The sequence below is a fragment of the Echinops telfairi genome, unplaced genomic scaffold, assembly GCF_000313985.2.
Source record: "Echinops telfairi isolate 266 unplaced genomic scaffold, ASM31398v2 ScPeMD7_7458;HRSCAF=8496, whole genome shotgun sequence".
Taxonomy (NCBI): domain Eukaryota; kingdom Metazoa; phylum Chordata; class Mammalia; order Afrosoricida; family Tenrecidae; genus Echinops; species Echinops telfairi.
Window position 1 is genome coordinate 1,388,443 of NW_022111358.1, and position 6,922 is coordinate 1,395,364.

At 57.7% G+C, this 6,922-nt stretch overlaps 1 protein-coding gene across 1 annotated transcript in view; it reads left to right on the forward strand.

The window, feature by feature from the left end:
* RTN4RL1 (reticulon 4 receptor like 1) overlaps positions 1-6,922 on the forward strand; it is a 91,911-nt gene that overhangs the window by 1,324 nt on the left and 83,665 nt on the right. The gene's annotated exons all lie outside the window — the stretch shown is intronic.

Below are 6,922 nucleotides of genomic sequence, written 5' to 3' on the forward strand. Positions count from 1 at the left end.
GGCGGGAGCTCAGGTAGCGGAGGGGCCTGATCCCCGCGCTCCACGCTTCAGCCTTAATCCGCCCCTGTTTCCATGGCAACAGACTGAGGTGTCGTAAGCATTGGATTCTGACCTCACAGCAGGAGTGGGGAAGGAGAAAGCGGGCGGGGAGGCAGGGGCGACAGCGGGGTGGGGGAAGGCCGGGGAGCGAAGCCCCGGGATGGACCGAGCCGCCGAGCTGGGGTGCTGATGGGCAGCCTTGCAGGTCAGACAGGTGGACCAGGAAACCACGCCTCAGACGCGCACAATAAAGCCGTCGTCAGGGCCCCGCCTGGGCTGGAAGACCCCCGAGGAGACCGAGTTGCCCCGTCGTGTCGGAATGATCACAAACTTGTGTGTGACTTGTACCCTCCACGTGGGCCGGTGCAGTGCGGGGAGGGAGGTGTGTGTGGGGGGGGACGGACGCTGGCTGCCTTTCACGGTGGCATCTTGGAGAAAACTCTTCACAGACACTCCTCGGTTGTCTGTTCGCTGCAGAAAAAGGTCCAAAAGTCATTTCAGCACTGGAGGGGGCTGTTGGGAGCTGAGCGCCCAGGCGCCTGCCCAGGCGGCCTGGGCCTGAAGCTGGGGAAACTTGCCCCCGCGGGGAAGGCCGCCATGTCTGGGCTGCAGGTCTGGGATGGAGATAATAGAGAGGCGCTGACATCTCATCTCCCTCTTGGTCTTTTGTCTTTTGGCAGTTTACGGTTAAAAATGAGCCACGAAGCAGCCCACGCACGTTATCGATATGGTTGAGGTGCCCATGGAGGCTTCCTTGCCCAGCCTTGCCACCCGGAGGCCCAGCTTGGGGTGAGCCCAGTGCATTCTGGGGGCCGCTCCCTCAGGGGGGAGGCTCTCTTACCCTGCTCAAGAAGTGGCCACTGGGGGCTTGGCAGTCACGTGTACTGGCCTCTCGGGCGGTTTTTCCCTCCTGCACGGCCTGCTTGCACCAGCAAAGAGGTTCCACCAGCAAAGAGGTTTCCACCTGGGTGAACCCGAGGGCCACAGGGCAGAGAAGCCCTTGGCTGCACTGGGACACTGAGCAAACGACTGTTGTCTCAGTTTTTTCCTGGCTAGTTTGGTCCCTTTGCCCCTGATCCTGAGGCACACGACAGGACACTCAGTCTCTGGGTGGATTTGAGTGTGTAACCAAAGCCAGAAGTGTGCCTGAGACGAATGCCAAGGGAGGCAGCTGATGAAGTGTCTGCTTCTAGAAGTGCCCTCCAAAGGCTCCAAGCCCCCCTTCCCCCCCAACCAAAAAAATAAGCCCTTGATTGAGCAGAGATAATGGATGGATGCTGTTACCCTATTGTCGGATGAAGAATCCCACACCTGTGCTTCTGGCCCTGATGGAGTTCAATTATGATAGAGAATAGAGTTTGGAGGATGGAGAAAGACTAGGTCCCCTGCCCTATGCATTTGTGTGTCCTGTGAGATTATAGGTCCACATGGTTAAGAGACTCCCCCATCCCCACTGCCCGACAAAGAGCAAGGGAAAGGCCTTGAACCATGAGATTCCGTTCTCTGGTGTCTGGCTGCCCTGCTGGTCTGGAGGTGCAGCCTGATGAACGGACCCTACTGGCCACAGCCCCTCTGCTTTGAAACAGAACAACCCTCAGTCCTTGAGGGACTCAAGCTGCTGACAGTGCAGGTAGCTGAAGGCCTCGGCAGCTGCCCTGCCTACTTCTCCATCTCCTGGCCTGGCAGAACCAGGGATATAAAAAAAGCTAGCCTCCGGTCAGAGATGAGAAGCAGACAGGGCAAGCGAGGCCCCAAGCCACCCAGTCATATGCAGGAAGGAAGGGCCGCCTGCTGGGGGTTTGCTGTGCCAAAAGCAGCCTGCTTAAGGTCAGGATCTATGGTTTTCATTTTTAGAGCTATAAAAACAGAATGCAAATCAACAGCCTCTGGGCTAATACCGAGCCCTTCCTTAAAGTTTTTGTCTTGTTAAGCAAGGAAATAGAGTGCCAAATAGGCTTTGTTAAGTGGCAATCTAATTAATAATTTAAGATCGTGTAGCTGTCTTTCATTAGAATTTATCTGTACATCAACCACAAAATCAGTCAAACACACTCATTTATAAGTTAATGCCATCCCTGAATAATTCAGCAAGAACTAGATTAAGGCCTTTAACCCAGTAAAATGCATTTTGAGCTCCTGGTTTCCATAGCCTGATGGGGTGGCCTGGTGACTGGATTGGATCTTCTCCCAGCTGGGGAGGGAAGGAGGGTGGGACTCTGGTGTCTTCAGGTGGCTGTTTGGCTTGGGAGTCAGTCTCCATGTGGCCAGGTGTGAGCCGGCTCCATCCCTGCCCCTCTCTGGGGCAGCCAGGAGCCTGAGCTGTGGGAATATGGACCTTCTTAGCCCCAGTGGAGAGAGGCAAAGAGCATGAAGGGCTAAGACCCTCCTCTGTTTTGTGGTGAGGATGTGTATGGCCCTTCTTGAGAGGCTGAGGGTTGGTTGCCCCCATCTATGCGCACAAGTGGAAGTTCAGCCCTCCCACTCCACGACTTTTGTCCCACCCAAGGACTGGGCCTGGTGGGCCCAAGCCCCCACCCCCAAACAGCCTCTTGACTTTGTAGCTTTTAGGTTTCTTCTAATAGGCCCCCACGTGGCATCAATGGTTTGCCCTTGGCCACTCACCTAAAGGTTGGTGGCTTCACCCCATGCAGTGGTGACACAGAAGAAAGGGGCCCTGCAGTCATCTTCCCTAAAGCTCACAGCCCCCAAAGACCTTAGAGGGCAGCTCTACCCTTGCTACACCTGGGGTCACCGCAGTTGCCATCAGCTGGACAGCAGTGGTTGGGTGGTGGCTTCCTTTGGCTTCTCCCATCCTCAAAGCTCCAGGTCTTTAGGCCAGAAAACAAAGGGTCCAGAGGGGGAACCTTAGGGGAGCGCCGAACAGAGACGGGGCATTTCCTCGCCACCCCCAGAAGGAAAGCAGTGCAGTGCAACCCTCACAAGCTCAGGGTAGAAAACCCGTTTGGAGTTCGGTTCCTGTGATGCCAGTGTGGGGCGAATTCCTGAGTGCAGCTTTCAGATCCGTGTTCCACAGAGAAGCAGCTGAGGACCCAAAGTCCAGGCATGGGAACATCCCGGGGCCCTCCCGGGACGGAACGGACCTGGGTTTGCCGCGTCTGCCTCAGCACGCCAACCCCAAGCCCTCTTGAGATGGAAGGGCTTTGTTGATGGAGATCTGGGCTCTCCGGGGTAGTGCGTTCACAGTACTCCCGGCTACTGGAAAGCTTGGAGGGTCAAGTCCACTCAGAGGCATGTCGGAAGGAAAGTCTGGCATTCTACTTGGGAAAAATCTGCCACTGGAAAGCCCGTGGGGCACTGTTCCCTCTGACACTGCTGGGACCTCCACGGGTTGGAACTGACTTCACAGCAAGTGTTGCCGGTGTGGTTTACGGCGAGCCAGGGGAAGGGCCAGGGCAGACAGTGGACTTAAGATGCCAGGAGATGTTCTTGACCAAGTTGGAAAAGAGGAACTCTCGTTAGGAAGAGGCAAAACTGAGGGAAGGGGTAGGTGGTGCCTACTTCCTGACCTGTGGCCGAGTTGTTAGCAGATGGGACTGAATCTGACTCTACACTTCGGCCACGTCTTCAGGGTCGGGAATGCAGACGGGAAGGAGGGGGCAGGCCTCATGAAGGATGCCAAGAGCGGATCTGTTTGGTACCATCTGCAATGAAGTAGTGGGAGAGGAGATGACAGGGAGGCCACAGATGGCCAGGGAAGCAAGATAGCTGGCAAACAGGGACAGAGCCTCCCGGGACGGCAGAAGGCAGGACCTCCACACAGATACCAGAAGGGGCCTTTTTCCTCGGGATGCACTGGCCGGGCCACGGTGGGTGGAACTAAGATGGAGAGAGGAGTGGGCCGGGGACCCCTAGGTGAAAGCCTTCAGTGCTGTGGTGACAGGACCCAGGACCAGGAGGACAGGCCGGGCTGCCTTGGCGCCCGCACTGGAGCAAGGAAAAGTCACCTTGGGGGGGAGCCTGCTGGGAGTTTTGGAAATAAGGGCAGCAGGGGATGGGCAGTTTTTCCCAACCTGCTTTGCATCTGCTTATGCCAACCTCTGTCCATGTGCATGCTGACAATACCAAACCAATCAGCCCATGGCCATCGAGTGGACATGACTCACCGCGCCACTTTTAGGACAGAGCAGAACCGCTTCATAGGCCTTCTGGAACTGTAAATATTTTCGTGAGCAGAGCCTCCTCTCTCGTCCACAGAGGGGCTTGTGGGTTCGAATCACTGACTCCGTGGTTAGCAGCTTAGCCACAGTGCCACCAGGGTTCCTACGTGCACACAGCCGCTGCTTGGATTTTCTGAGCACTTACTATGTGTGGTAGGGCTGCTATGAGCTGGAGTTGAGTCATGGCAGTGAAGTGTTTTTTGGATTGCAATGTGCCAAACCTTCCTCCTTTCTGCTTTGTGTACCCTGCCTGGTCAACGCCCTCTCCTCAACCACCCTGTGAGGTCCAACGTGTGCTCAGCAAACGACTTTTCAGTTAGAGATACTGAGATAGAGACCGAGGAAGCCCCTGGGTCCCCAGGTGGCACACACCTGACCTGGGATGCTACCCCCAGGTCTGTGTATGCCAGGCCTACATGCTCCCTGGCTCTCTCAACCTCCCTGCTTCACCAACTCACGTGCTCATCTGTCTGGATAGGAATGGCATTTGTTTTGTGGGGTGCCGGGCACTGCTGAATCATCCCATCCTGTTCCAGAGCTTCCTGGTATTTCCCATGCACTTCCTGTTTTTGTGTGCCTCCCAGAGGGGCTTCGGCTGGGCCCTAGGTCCCCTTCCACCCTGGCCGCCTTCTTGTGGCTAGGCAGATATACTCCTGGTCATCTGTCTCCTGTGCTGGTTTCTTTATTGGGTGCAGAGACAGGGCAGCAGTTCAGGTGCCACCCTGCTTGCTATCATATCTCTTAGTAAGGCTGGCCAGGGCCAGGCAGTTGTCTAGGGAGCCCAGAACATGTGGGCCCAGGTGCGTAGCAGGGGACAGGCCGGGCGAGGCAGGCCCTGTCTGCCCTCCCTGGAAGCACTCTCTCACACCTGGGAGCCTGGGAGCTGGGCTGGTCACTACAGGCCTTGAACAGAGACCAGTTCTTTCTAGGGTCAGCATAGAAAAAGCAGGAAGCACGGCGGAACACGGAGCAGCTCAGTGTAGATCACCCTCCTGAGAGGAGCAGCTCGCCTCCCCCGTGCTCAGGCAGAGCGGCTAATCTCACAGATAGGGCGGGCGCTTCCGAAACTGTGATCACTGTCTAGTCAGGAGCCTAAACTGCAAACAGCCCTGTTTGAGTCAGAAGAGCCACTCAGCAATAGGGTGGCACATGACTCGTGTGTGTGTGTGTGTGTGTGTGTGTGTGTGTGTGTGTGTGTGTAGACACACCTGGCGGGCATGCAGCAGGCTCTCCAGAGCCTGGGGCCCTAGGTTGGGGTTGCAGGGCCATGCACCCTGAGTGGATGTGGTCAGTCTGATGGCCCTGGAGCGGATCGTGGCCCCACCCTTCGGATCCATTAGTGTGACATTGGTGCCGGGAGTGGGGCTGGTGAGACATTCGGTGGGGGGCCTCCTGGAGTGGGTGGGCCAGTGGGACGTGTGCCACGCGCCAGGAACAAAGCTTGCTGAGTGGGTGTGCGGCTCCCCCGCACAGGGGGTGGGTAGGCACGACTCATCGCGGAGGTGCCAGGGGACAGACCACCACCATCCCCGAAGAGGGAGCCTTTAGCCAGTGACTTGGCCGCACCAGGTGGCCCAGGTCTGCGCACACACTTGCCAGAGTCAGGGGAGAAGCTGGGCTGCGGAAGTTGTTGCCTTCCTCCCACATAGTCCTCGCAGGCTTTGCTGCTCTCTCTGGAGCCCCGAGCCTAGGTGGAGTGAGGGGCCCTTCCCAGTTCTCAGAGAAAGGGATGCATGAGGCCCTGGGGTGGGGGGCGGGGGCTAGCATTCTTCTGGAGATGATTTATTTATAGGGCGATTGGGTAATGGGGGGCTGGAGGCTAAGGTGCCTCCATTAGTGAGCTGCACGCCGGGCAGGAAGCTGCACTCCACACTTGACATTTAGTGGGTCCGCTCCTAAGGGGAGCTGGCTGGTGCTTGCCTACGGGGTTGCCTTTCATGTACTATTCATGGGCTTGTCTGAGAGGCTGCAGGAGGAGACCGTGTGCGGGAGGTGGGCTGGAGGGCGAGGCAGGGCCCGCAGGGTCACTGGTGCCTGGGGTCCGGTGTGAGCAGTTGGAGGGGAGGGGGGGACTTGGAGGTAGCCCAGCTGCTCCGAACTACAGGCAACCGCCCCCCCCCCCCCCCCGCAGCTGCCTCTCGTTGGCATGTACCGCATGCGACATGCTGCGTGGTGTTTACCTTCCTGTCTGTCTTTGTCTTCGCTGCCGCCAGGCTCAGCCTCTGACAGCAGCCCCATGGTGACCCTGCCTTTGGACTTGCTGGGCTGCGGCGGTTGTTGTCATCGAGGTGACCTCAGCTCGGGTGGGCGTGCCCACTAGCACTGCTCCTAAGGGTTAGGGCTGTGTGCTCTCAGCCGCAGATCCCCAGGCTGGAACTATTCTAAGGCACCTCTGGGCGCCTTCAGACCACCAGCCTCCCGGTGGGCAGCGATGAGTAGTTGAGTGCAGGGACTCCTGAGGTGACAGGGAACACCAGAGTGGGCATCAGGAAGCAGGTTCAGTTTAATCTCTGCCGGATTCACTAGGACTGTGGTCAGGCTGTTTCTGCCTCTCTGGGCCTCAGTTTCCCCATCTTTCCTAGCAGTGTGGCCCTGGCTGGGGCTGAGAGGAGGGACCTCTTCTGTTCAGCCACCCTGGTGGCACGTCCAGTTTGGAGACTGGGGGGTGGGGGTGGGGGTGGGCGGTGGCACACCTATTCAAACAG